Source organism: Herpailurus yagouaroundi, unplaced genomic scaffold (assembly GCF_014898765.1).
Source record: "Herpailurus yagouaroundi ecotype Mexico unplaced genomic scaffold, PumYag 165, whole genome shotgun sequence".
Lineage (NCBI taxonomy): Eukaryota > Metazoa > Chordata > Mammalia > Carnivora > Felidae > Herpailurus > Herpailurus yagouaroundi.
The window spans coordinates 25817953-25831507 of NW_024412406.1; positions in this window are offsets into that span (position 1 = coordinate 25817953).

A 13555-nucleotide genomic window follows, 5' to 3' on the forward strand; every position below is an offset into this window, starting at 1 on the left:
ATTTACAAATACACAGCTTACCGATTCATAATTTACATAATGTTTTGTGAAAGGATTCAAGTACTTGAAGGAAAAGAATACTTAGGTCCAAATACCATACCATTTGTTTCTTTCACTGATAAAAAGAATGTTATTTTAAAACGATATTTGTGGAGACCAGAAGTGGTATCTGCCCCTGGGTTATATCTGGAAACTAACCAGTTTCTCCCTGTCATTAATTGAAGTAATTATTAAGAATAAATGCTTTTTTATGGGGTGCCTGGGGGACTCAGTTGATTAAGCAGCCGGCTCCTGATTCTGGCTCAGGTCATGAGCCCCCATGGGGCTCTGTGCTGAGCATCGAACCTGCTTAAGATTCTCTCCTTCTGCCCCGGCCACACTTGCCAGTGTGTCACCTCCCCCCCCCCAAAAAAAAGAAAAAAGAAAGAAAGAAAGAAAAAGAGAACGAAAAAGAAAAATATTTAAAAAAAGGAATAAATGCCTTTTAAAATTTTCAGTTACATGCATCTGGTTTTAAATTTATGTTTGACGAAAACAAAAAAGAACAGCAGAGGCATTTCTTTTCAAGATAACTTTTATGGATACAGCCCTAAAGAGCTTTTTTCTAATGAACAGAGGAGAGACAAAATAAAACATTTTTATATACATTAAACTATCTCTTTGTGCCTCAACAACATGAAAAAACCGTCATCATTTCCTTTTATTTCAGAGCGAAAATGGATTTTTTATGAGTTTTATAAAAATTTATTATTAAAGGCACAAAAAAGCTTTCACTTTTAATACGCGTCAGAATGATGAATCGATCTATAAGCAGGAGTGACAAAGAGTAAAAAAAAGGGTGAACTTCAGGAAGCCCTCAACCCTTCATCTCGGGAACAATGAACTTTCATATTTTATAACAGCAGTTGGCTCTGAAATAGAGAAAAATGTTCCATATCCATTCATTTTTCTTACAGCATCTATTATCTTATTTTTCGGTCAATTTTTTCTTGCCTCGGGTGCAACAATTAGGCGATTATGGGATATTTTTGGAGGACGGTCTTTTGGAGAAGAACCTGTCAATATCCCTAGGTATCTGCCACCTGGACTGGGACAGCTCCATCACCTCCTGAGCCCTGCTTAGCCAGAGGCACCTCAAGGGCATTACACTGATAAACAGGTCTGTTCAATTCAGATCCTCTACAGTGTTAGTTATTTGAACTTGAAAAGCAATTTCCCGTTTACTTATTCTAAATATATTATTCACTTTTCCTTCTTAGCCAATTATTGAGATACAAAGTCTTTTTTGGTTGGATTTTTGTAGCCTTAAACAGCAACACTGGATGCTATTAGTCATATATATTTGTTCATGACTTTTGGGGGTATAAATAAAGTGATACATTGGGCAGTGATTAGGCAAATGTGAACTAGATACATAGTTCTGATTCTACAAACGTTTTCTTTGTTTGATCGTTGATTTATTTTCAGGGATGGTAGAGGAGTAAATAGGGGCTCATAAACAGCTTTTTATGTCCCTCAGCCATGGGATCTTTAGTACACTTGGTTTCTATAAACCTGTTTTCACACCATTGAATCTATGGATGTCAGCAGATTTTAATAAAATATGTACTTGGAGTATTAATAACCACATTATCTACACATGGCTGAGTCCACACATACAGGAGTGAACATTTTTTTTTTCAATTCAAGTCTGTATAACACAGAAAGTTCTTTCTGAATACCTTTTGTTATTTGTTTAATCTGTCGTCCTAAGAAATTAGTTTAGTGGCATAAGGAAGAAAACTCTTGAGTCAAGAACCTGAATCCCCAGGTGAGAGGAGTCAGGGTGATGTTAACCCTGGCTAACTTTTCCTATCATTCATTCATCCAACAGACATGGTTGGGAAATTTACTATGTGCCAAGAGCTGTCCTAGGTATTGGGGATACAACATGAACAAAACAGGCAATGTCCCTGTTCTTATTTAGGATAAAACCTCTCTTGCTACAATATTCTTGGTTCGTTGAAAATAACGTCAGTCCCTCTGACTCTAATAGGGGGGTAGGAAGATAAAAATGAGACGTGGTATATATGGAAATACAAAGCAGTGTGCACCTGCAAGGCATGATCTTGTCCCTAGAGACCAGTAGACCCTTAATTCCCCTTGCAAAATCATTCCTGAATAACTGATGGCAGTTCTCTCTCCCTCACAGACTTCCACAACTCTGAAATGCTGAGCAAACCACATCAACTTTTAACCATAACAAGTTTAAGTCACCTGCACAGATTGTCATGAAATGCTTAACGCATTTTGAGATGGCTGCTAGGTTGGGAAATGTCTGTGTTACTCCTTGGCTTCTGTCATTGACATCTTTCAAGACGAGGTTGGGAGTCAACAAGGATGGTTGACTAGGGTCTTGTCCAGCCTCGATGGTGGCCCGTGAAGTCAAGACCGCACTTCAGTCTCTGACCCCACTATGGGTCAGAAGGATGATGAAATAAATACCCTGAAATATCCAGTCAGTTTAGACAAAAAGTGTATATAATGTTTACAAAACTAAAGTCCTAACATAAGTAAAAATATCCTGTTATATCCTATATTTTGGCCTATAACTTTAACTTGATAATGTACACAAATCATTTATTAAATTAAACATGGGGCGCCTGGGTGGCTCAGTCTGTTGAGCGTCTGGCTTCGGCTCAGGTCATGATCTCACAGTTTGTGAGTTCAAGCCCTGCATCGGGCTCTGTGCTGACAGCTCAGAGTCTGGAGCCTGCTTCGGATTCTGTGTCTCCCTCTCTCTCTGCTCCTCCCCCACTTGTGTTCTGTCTCTCTCTCTCTCTCAAAAATAAATAAACATTAAAAAAATAAAATAGAATAAATCAAATAGAATGTATTTGTCTAAATGACCTCAAGAAATATTGTACCAATTTTGAGTCCCACCAAAATTGAGATTGTTTTTCCACATCAGTGACTATTCTGAGTATTACCCTTCTTCCTAAAATCTGTCAATTTAATAGGTGAAGAATGTTTCCTTTGAAATATGAATTTGTGATTATTTGGGTACCAAAGTTGAAAATTTGTTGTATATATTTGTATATGATGACCATGTCTATGCCTCAAATGACTTTTCAAAAATTTTGTTTCTCATTTTTCTTTAAGAAATTGTATAATTATATATGCATACATGTGCACACACATATTGTTCATGCATGGGGTTACATTCATTGCAAAAATCTTCCGATTTGTGTTTGGTCTTTTAAGTTTGTTCTGATTGATGGCTTTTGTCCTACAGAAGTTTTTATTTTTATTTTTATTTTTTTTTTCAATATATGAAGTTTATTGCCAAATTGGTTTCCATACAATACCCAGTGCTCATCCCAACAGGTACCCTTCTCAATACCCATCACCCACCCTCCCCTCCCTCCCACCCCCCATCAACCCTCAGTTTGTTCTCAGTTTTTAAGAGTCTCTTATGCTTTGGCTCTCTCTCCCACTCTAACCTCTTTTTTTTTTTTCCCTCCCCTCCCCCATGGGTTTCTGTTAAGTTTCTCAGGATCCACATAAGAGTGAAAACATATGGTATCTGTCTTTCTCTGTATGGCTTATTTCGCTTAGCATCACACTCTCCAGTTCCATCCATGTTCTACAAAGGGCCATATTTCGTTCTTTCTCATTGCCACGTAGTACTCCACTGTGTATATAAACCACAATTTCTTTATCCATTCATCAGTTGATGGACATTTAGGCTCTTTCCATAATTTGGCTATTGTTGAGAGTGTTGCTATAAACATTGGGGTACAAGTGCCCCTATGCATCAGTACTCCTGTATCCCTTGGGTAAATTCCTAGTAGTGCTATTGCTGGGTCATAGGGTAGGTCTATTTTTAATTTTTTGAGGAACCTCCACACTGTTTTCCAGAGTGGCTGCACCAATTTGCATTCCCACCAACAGTGCAAGAGGGTTCCCGTTTCTCCACATCCTCGCCAGCATCTATAGTCTCCTGATTTGTTCATTTTGGCCACTCTGACTGGCGTGAGGTGATATCTGAGTGTGGTTTTGATTTGTATTTCCCTGATGAGGAGCGACGTTGAGCATCTTTTCATGTGCCTGTTGGCCATCCGGATGTCTTCTTTAGAGAAGTGTCTATTCATGTTTTCTGCCCATTTCTTCACTGGGTTATTTGTTTTTCAGGTGTGGAGTTTGGTGAGCTCTTTATAGATTTTGGATACTAGCCCTTTGTCTGATATGTCATTTGCAAATATCTTTTCCCATTCCGTTGGTTGCCTTTTAGTTTTGTTGGTTGTTTCCTTTGCTGTGCAGAAGCTTTTTATCTTCATAAGGTCCCAGTAGTTCATTTTTGCTTTTAATTCCCTTGCCTTTGGGGATACGTTAAGTAAGAAATTGCTACGGCTGAGGTCAGAGAGGTCTTTTCCTGCTTTCTCCTCTAGGGTTTTGATGGTTTAGAAGTTTTTATTTTTAATGTAGGGACAATTATTAGTCTTTAGTCTGTGACTGTGTCTTGTTTCAGAAACTTTCTCTGGTTTTGACTTTATCTCTATCATATTTTTTAAGTTTTTTTATTTATTTGGGGAGACAGAGAGAGAGCGCGCACATGTGGGGGAGGGGCAGAGAGAGGGAGATAGAGAATCCTAAGCAGGCTCTGTGCTGTCAGCATGGAGCCCAACATGGGGCCCGATCTCACAAACCCTGAGACCATGACCTTAACCGACAGAGCCACCCAGGCACCCCCCACCTCTATCATTTTTGCGATCTTGATTGCTGTCCCCAAAGGGCTCCCACTGCTACAATTGTTTTTCTGAAGCAATTGTTTGGATTCAAGGTTCGGGATGACTTGGACCCTATTATTCTCATTCCTTTTTCTAAACAACCAGCCAGTAAGATGGAAAAAGGAACACGATCGGATAAATCACTGTTAATATTTCTCACATCCAATTTGAATATAGAATTCAATCTCTTCATCTGAAAAATGTTAAAGAATCGCACAGCAATGCCCATGGATTGTGGAAACACTGACTTTTCTACGTGTGAAAATGTCACTGGGGAGCAAAGGTTATTGAGGGTGAGGCTCCCGGTGAAGGTCAGAACTCATTCCCACCGCATAATAGATGGAGAAATGGAGAAAGGAAATTACTGCCCGGCATTACAGGGCCTGTCAGAGGCAATATGGCGCAACATTCAAATCACTACTCCCAGTCTGAGGTTGCTTTCAACACACCAGGTAATGCAAAGCTTTACTGTCTTCTAAAATTGAGCTAGGGGGTATGAGACATATTCCTCAGCCCCAAGAAGGTGGTTTCATCATTATCATGCAAATACCAGGGCACAACAAATGATGGCCTTCTTCTCTCCAGTGATTTCTCTAAGAAATCAAACCCAGAATAGAATAAGAGACAAAAGAACGCACTCCTTACTTAGCAGAACAGTCGGGTTGATTGAAACACATCTTCTCAGAAGAAGTCCTTGGAGACATTTGCAATTATGCTGGCAAATAAATGTTAATTCTTTTGTTCTAAGTCTTTCGACTTGTCAGAGGATGGAATTTAAATTTTCTCCTTTTTTGTAAGAATAATCTATCTGTTACAAACACAGAAGTGGGATTTTTCCGAAGTTTAAGTCAAACAGGTACTATTGAAAATGAAATCGGATCCTGTGAAAATACTGCAAGCGAATGAAAACATTGCGAAGCCAAGGTCTCACAGCTGGTAAAAAGCATCGAGAGCGAATTGGAGGGGAATAACACTAACCTCCCTCCGACTTGTTACAGTTAAAATTTCAAAGGATTCTACCCACAACTATCAAAAGCAGTTTATCCCTCCGAGATTTATTTAAGTTTTCTGAGTGGACGGAAACATCAGAAAAATAAATATTTGACTCATTTTTAAGTTAATTATCAAGAAGAAGGCAAACCCTCCACTTTCTCCATCTGGAGAAAAAGACATTTTCCACATTTTCGTACTCCTATACACCACCCTGCGTGTCAACTCAGATCCTATTTATAGAAATGTTTCCTGACTCTGGAAAAGAAGAGGAAGTTGGAAATTTTCCATTGAAACATTCCTTTCTCCTTTATGTTTCCCAGAAATAACAGCCTCTTTCAAACTAGTCTTTTTTTCTAAATGAATGAAATCAAAGTTCCAGTATGTTCCCTCCTCCATTTTCCTAACCCAAGACAAATAGCGAAAGCAAAAATTAAAACAAAACAAAACACCAAACTTCAAAAAACAGGCAAGTAGTTTTCTCTGTGTTATTGCTAAAATTTATATCAGTTCAGGCCTGAAATGACCACACCCAAAGTTCATAATGAAACGCTGGATATATAAAAATGAAACAGAGGCGCCTGGATGGCTCAGTTGGTTAAGCATCTGACTCTTGGTTTCGGCTCAGGTCACGATTTCACGTGGGTTCAAGCCCCGCATCGGGGCTGTAAGCATGGAGCCCCCCTGGGATTCTCTCTCTCCCTCTCTCTCTGCCTCTCCTCTGCTCTCTCTGTCACTCAACATAAATAAATGTAAAAAAATTTTTTTAATTAAAAAAAAAAAAAAAAGGAAAGAAAGAAAGAAACTCCCAACCCCAAAGGCTTAGATTTTAGAACCCTCTTCCTTTGAAATGGAATTCATCCAATCTCCACTTAGGTCATGAAAAAAATATATCATTTAGCCAAGGCATACACAAGAATTGAAAGAGAAAGTTTTCTTCAAAGGGTTACTTCTAGCCACACAAACTTAATTTTAGAAATTAGGCAATTATCCAGATTAGTAACATTGAAAGGACATGTTTAACTCAATTACTCATGTATGGCAGTGGAAGTGTTTGAATTGTCCGTGTGTTTACGCCAATTGGCCACATTTTAAGGATGGGCTGGTGTCAGAAGTCGGCCTGGGCTAGAAGGCGGGGACTGCGGTTTTTCATCATTTTCTTCAAACGTAGTCATTTGAAAATAAAGGGACAGTTGGCATCAAATGCTTAGAAATAGTGAGAGAAGCCCCTCCTGATTTGATAATAATTCTAGATATGAAGCAAAAGGTGCAAGAAGTAATCCAGCTATAAATAAGTCTTGGCATGTGAAGGCCTGCACGGTGACTATAATCTTGTGGTAAGTGCGTATTTGCATATTGCTGAGAGTAGATCTGAAAAGTTCTTGCCGAAAAGAAAAAAGTGTAACCATGTATGTTGATGTATCTTTTTATTTTCATGTTTATCTATGTATTTTGAGAGAGAGAGACAGAGCACAAGCAGGGGAGGGGAGAGAGAGAGAGAGAGAGAGAGAGAGAGAGAGAGAGAGAGAGAATGCCAAGCAGGCTCCATGCTGTCAGCTCCGAGTCCCACATGGGGCTCAAACCCACGAACCATGAGATCGTGACCTGAGCGGAAATCAAGAGTTGGTCGCTTCACTGACTGAGCCATCCGGCGCCCCTGTGTGCTGATGGATCTTAACTGGATCCAATGCGGTGATCATTTTGCAATACACACAAATATGGAATCGTGAAGTTGAACCTGAAACTAATATAGTGTTATATATCAATAATACTGCGATTAAAAAAAAATCTTTGAAAATAATAGTAATAAATACTTTTGCTTTAAGAAAAAAAATACAGGTAGCCCTCAAGACCCATGGAAGGTAAAGATGAATTTATCCTAGAAAGATTTCTACAAAAATTTACAAGATTTCAGGTATAAGGCTCTGCTTAATATAGGTATTGGTATTTATTTGAGTTTTGCTCCTTTTTGAAGCAGACTTTGTATACAGTTTCATGTTCCTTGTGGTTTACTCTTCACTACAAAGCCCCAGTTGTGACCTAAATCAAACCAGAAACTAAATATGCTGGAGGTTTAGGAATAAAACTCGTCTTCATTTTGAAAATGTTGTCAACAGTGACGCTATTCATTTATTTTCAGAGGTTTCTGAAGTTGTCCTTACAATAGAGAGCTTTATAAAAATGTAAGTAATTTAGCTGAGCTTTATACTCATTTAAGGTGAGGGATAAATCCCAGCATTATATATGCATTGACATATACAGAATGCAAGCAAGATGGCCTTCTATCCAACTGCACATTGCACTTTATCTCCTAATTGTTTAGGAAAGTATTGAGAATTTCATGGTAGTTTTAACTTGAGGCTTTAGCATTAAGCATTGCAGACCTGATGAATTCATCTTTTCAGTGAGATAAGCATAATGCTTTATTCAAAGATGAAGTGTTTATCTTGGAGGAATTTTTCCTTTAATATCCTGCAGAGTGGGTCGAGAAGTCTTAGGAGAATAGGCTTTCTTGTGAGCTGACAGTCTTCGTAGGCAATCTGAAATGAATCACCCAGGAGTTGCATTTTTTGCTAAACATAATTCATCTTTTCTCTCTGACTCCCACTCGATCCGCCCCCAATCCCCATCTCTCCTACAGGGCTGCTTCAGGAACGAGAGAAAAAGAGTCATTACACAACTGTATAACAGAGTTTCCCAATTAATGAGCCATTTCCAGGGATTATAGCACTCACCTTTGGATTATATCACTTGCTGATGTACAGAAGCATAGCCCACAGCTGTAATTTGCAAAATTAAATGGCATATTTATATTCCCCACTGGGAAAAGTGGGAAACAGATGTGTTACCATTTGGAGGCCTACAAGTAGAAAACCAATACACTGACAGCAGTACAACTGAATTAAAATTAGGAAAATTTTCTTTCCAAAAATTTGACAATAAAAAGACAAATGGCCTAAGTACAGAATAGCATTTCACACATACAGTCACGTAGTAAAAAGAAACTTGGATTTTTCTTTCCACATCTTCTCTGGGACTTTAGGCGATTCATTTATCCTCTCCGAACTTTTTTTTTTTTGTTTATACGGGAAATATAAACAACCTCTAAGGACCAAATTAAGTAATGTGTCTGAAGTCTTGTAGGTAACTGCAAAGCACTATCAAAATGTGACATACTATTAGGAAATCACGTCAAAAGGCATATGATGGTGCGCTCTGGATTTTGTTGGTAACAAAATGTTCCCAAGCCCCTTTATCTTTAGTGACGATTGGTATAGGGACCATCTCAATCTGGCATCCCCCTAGGGAAAACCCTTATCTTTGCGTTGGGCACAGGAGCTAAGAGATGACCCCAGGATATACAGGGAAGGGGGGCGCCTGGGTGGGTTAAGCATCTGACTCTTGATGTTAGCTCAGGTCATGATTTCACAGTTTGTGAGATCGAACCCCGCATCAGGCTCCACGCTCAGTTTGGAGGGTTTCTCTCTCCGCCCCTCCCCTGCTCATTCTCTCTCTCTCTCTCTCTATTTCAAAATAATAAGAAAAAGGTCATTAAAAATACAAGGAAGGAAGTGGAGAAGGTATAAAAGAAAGAGAGAAATTTCAACAAAGTGCATGAACAAGCTGTTTACTAGTGTGGAAAACTGGGGCTCAGTCCACGGAGGACCATCTAGAAACCTCATGGAACATCCCTCAGAGTCACTCCCTAGAGGACGGCAAGGACCCCCATGGGTGTTACTCCCTCCTCTGACCACTATCACCACCATCCAGGTTGGTTACTTGACATGGCATTGGAGGAAGCTCTTGGCCAGAAAAAAACACCCTCCAAGCTTGAAGTGGAAAGCTGTCAACCTGTCAGAAACATGCCCTGAAGCTTCAGGGGGGCTTGGGGAGCAGGTAAGAAGTGGGAGCGGGGTGTTAACATCACCTGTTACAAGGACCTTTCAATGCAGTGAAACACGGCAGCCATTCAGGAGGGCACTCTCTGAGAAAGTAAGACCGAAGTGTCCTGCCTTAACCAGTCCTTCCCCCTCTCTGTTTTTGAGTCTAAGTTACCATAGACCCAAACTAAAGAGAACAAGAGGGCCAGAGAGAAGGGGAGAAAAAATAGTAAGTGAAAGGAAGGTGATTTCCTCCCACTTTCTCCCTTTGTCTGCTTCAGAAGGAGAAGTTAGGTCTCCGTGCCTTATGTATTAAGAAGGAAATTAAGATGGTGGAAATTAAGATACACAAAGGATTAGGGAAAACAGAAAAGGAGGGTGACTCAAAGAGTCAAGAGCGGCGGTGGGGAGAGGGAGAGGAGAGCTCCACACGTGGCTTTTGTCGGGTGACTTGAAATCAGGGTTTCCCAACTTCTGAGGGCTCCTTATTCATATTTGTTAGGAGTTAATCTGTTATGTGTCAATTCTGGTCAGCTTGCCTTCAGGCAAAACCTGAAAGTCCTTTCCTCATTGATAGACATTTTGTACAACAACGTGCTACACGCCTGCTGTCCAATGTGTTTGAACTTTGGACACACATTCAGGTCATAACTGACTCATCAGGTGATGGAAAGTTAGGGTAAGTCACTTTATTTTTAAGCATTTATGTACATGAGTGCTGTTGCTTACGGAGGAAGATAGAGAGCTGTTATCATACTCAACAGCCTGGGTCTTTTTGAACATTTGCCAAGAATTTTTAGATTGAAAACTGAAGATTTCCACTTGCTTCCAGAGAAGATATATTTCTTTATGGAACTTTTTTTTTTTCCAGTTTCCTTTCTCGCCACCTAGAATCCATGTGAAATTTTAAAATGTTTGTTTCAAACCATTGAAGATTAAGTAATAAATTGAGGGGCACCTAGGTGGCTCAGTCAGTTGAGTGTCCAACTCTGGATTTCGGTCCAGGTCATGATCCCAGGGTTGTGGGATCGAACACCGTGTCGGGCTGAGCACGGAGCCGGCTTAAGATTCTCTTTCTTCCTCCTTCTGCCCCTCTCCCTTAGTATGTGCACTCTCTCTCTCTCTCCAAAATAACAAAATAAAATAAAAATAAAATAAATAAAAATAAATAAATAAATAAATGCATTGAATAAATGCCTTTTTCCCCTTAAGTGTTAACGATGGCTCTTATATGTTCTTGGAATGTGTGCTATTATTTGCTTTGGTTTTGCTTTCATATGTTTGTATGCTGGCCTTTTCCCTGAACCACCTACAAACTGACGTTAGGCTATATTGTATTTTCTTGGGGATTCAAAGATGACACAAGAGACCGGGCTGAGTTTCTAGAGTAGCATTCCTATTTTCCTCTGGGTTTCCTTGCTTCTTGACGAAAATACACTGGTAGGAAGTACATGTGTTTCTCAACCTTAAAGATTGTAATAACTGAAGAAGTAAAAACTAATATTGTCTATATTTCCTTGTATGTTGAAATTTCAAAATCTCATGGAATGAACAGTTTAAACTTATTTCCTTTATCTTGAAAATGAAAACAGAGAGCTCATGGCACAAAAACAGACACATAGACCAATGGAATAGAATAGAAACCCCAGAACTAGACCCACAAACGTATGGCCAACTCATCTTTGACAAAGCAGGAAAGAACATCCAATGGAAAAAAGACAGTCTCTTTAACAAATGGTGCTGGGAGAACTGGACAGCAACATGCAGAAGGTTGAAACTAGACCACTTTCTCACACCATTCACAAAAATAAACTCAAAATGGATCAAGGACCTGAATGTGAGACAGGAAACCATCAAAACCTTAGAGGAGAAAGCAGGAAAAGACCTCTCTGACCTCAGCCGTAGCAATCTCTTACTCGACACATCCCCAAAGGCAAGGGAATTAAAAGCAAAAGTGAATTACTGGGACCTTATGAAGATAAAAAGCTTCTGCACAGCAAAGGAAACAACCAACAAAACTAAAAGGCAACCAACGGAATGGGAAAAGATATTTGCAAATGACATATCGGACAAAGGGCTAGTATCCAAAATCTATAAAGAGCTCACCAAACTCCACACCCGAAAAGCAAATAACCCAGTGAAGAAATGGGCAGAAAACATGAATAGACACTTCTCTAAAGAAGACATCCGGATGGCCAACAGGCACATGAAAAGATGTTCAGCGTCGCTCCTTATCAGGGAAATACAAATCAAAACCACACTCAGATATCACCTCACGCCAGTCAGAGTGGCCAAAATGAACAAATCAGGAGACTATAGATGCTGGCGAGGATGTGGAGAAACGGGAACCCTCTTGCACTGTTGGTGGGAATGCAAATTGGTGCAGCCACTCTGGAAAGCAGTGTGGAGGTTCCTCAGAAAATTAAAAATAGACCTACCCTATGACCCAGCAATAGCACTGCTAGGAATTTATCCAAGGGACACAGGAGTACTGATGCATAGGGGCACTTGTACCCCAATGTTCATAGCAGCACTCTCAACAATAGCCAAATTATGGAAAGAGCCTAAATGTCCATCAACTGATGAATGGATAAAGAAATTGTGGTTTATATACACTATGGAATACTACGTGGCAATGAGAAAAAATGAAATATGGCCTTTTGTAGCAACGTGGATGGAACTGGAGAGTGTGATGCTAAGTGAAATAAGCCATACAGAGAAAGACAGATACCATATGGTTTCACTCTTATGTGGATCCTGAGAAACTTAACAGGAACCCATGGGGGAGGGGAAGGAAAAAAAAAAAAAAAGAGGTTAGAGTGGGAGAGAGCCAAAGCATAAGAGACTGTTGAGAACTGAGAGCAAACTGAGGGTTGATGGGGGGTGGGAGGGAGGAGAGGGTGGGTGATGGGTACTGAGGAGGGCACCTTTTGGGATGAGCACTGGGTGTTGTATGGAAACCAATTTGACAATAAATTTCATATATAAAAAAATAAATAAATAAATAAATAAATAAATAAAAGAAAACAGAGAGCTCAGTGTGTAAATGCACCTAAAATGAACTGTAAACACCATAAAAACATCAGTCATTGTCAACTGCCCTACCCGGATTCATCTGCAGCATAGCATTTGGTCTCACCTACAGAGAAAAACCTTTCTGTAAAAATAAAAAGATAAAAAAAAAAAAAATCTCAAAACCCTTGCAGTTTTCAACAACAGCAGTGATTACATCTGGCTACCCCTACAGTCAATTTGGAGAGCAGACAGTGTAGTTGGTTGTGCTATTCCCGTGGGCTCAACACTGTTCCCCGGCAAATGGCTCACTCTAGCATCAAAAGTGTGCGACACATTGAAATCAGTGCACCTGCTACTGCTGTACTCTTTCTGGTTGCTCTACCAGAAAGTACTTGCCTCACACTCAATTATTTATTTAAATTCTTCAGAAGCTAGACTTGAGGCTGAATCGCAGTTTTGCAGCAGGTGATATGGACAGCCAAACATCATGGGTACTTCAGAAAATAGAAAAGGATCCCCTTCCTTTAGTGCATATGGAAAGGAATTGGTAGCCATGCAACCTCAGCTTGTTCTGAAAAGAATCATCTTGAACTTTCAGCATTTAATAATGTAATTAGCCCCCCTTTGGGGTATGTGTACATGCGTGTCTGTGTTTGGCTGGCAAGGGTGGGGGGATTGAACGTGAAACAGAAAGCAAATGAACGAAATTAAGTTCGAGTGAAAATCGAGTTCTTGTTCATGTTTTTACGTGTTCAGTGTTTAAAAACCATCTCAAATAAACAAACCAAAAACACTCTATTTTACCATGGTAATATGTTAGCCCCGCTTGTATATTTAACTTCATTAGAAAGTGAAAGAATACATTGCATATATATAGTGGTATGTATTCTCAACTCAGAT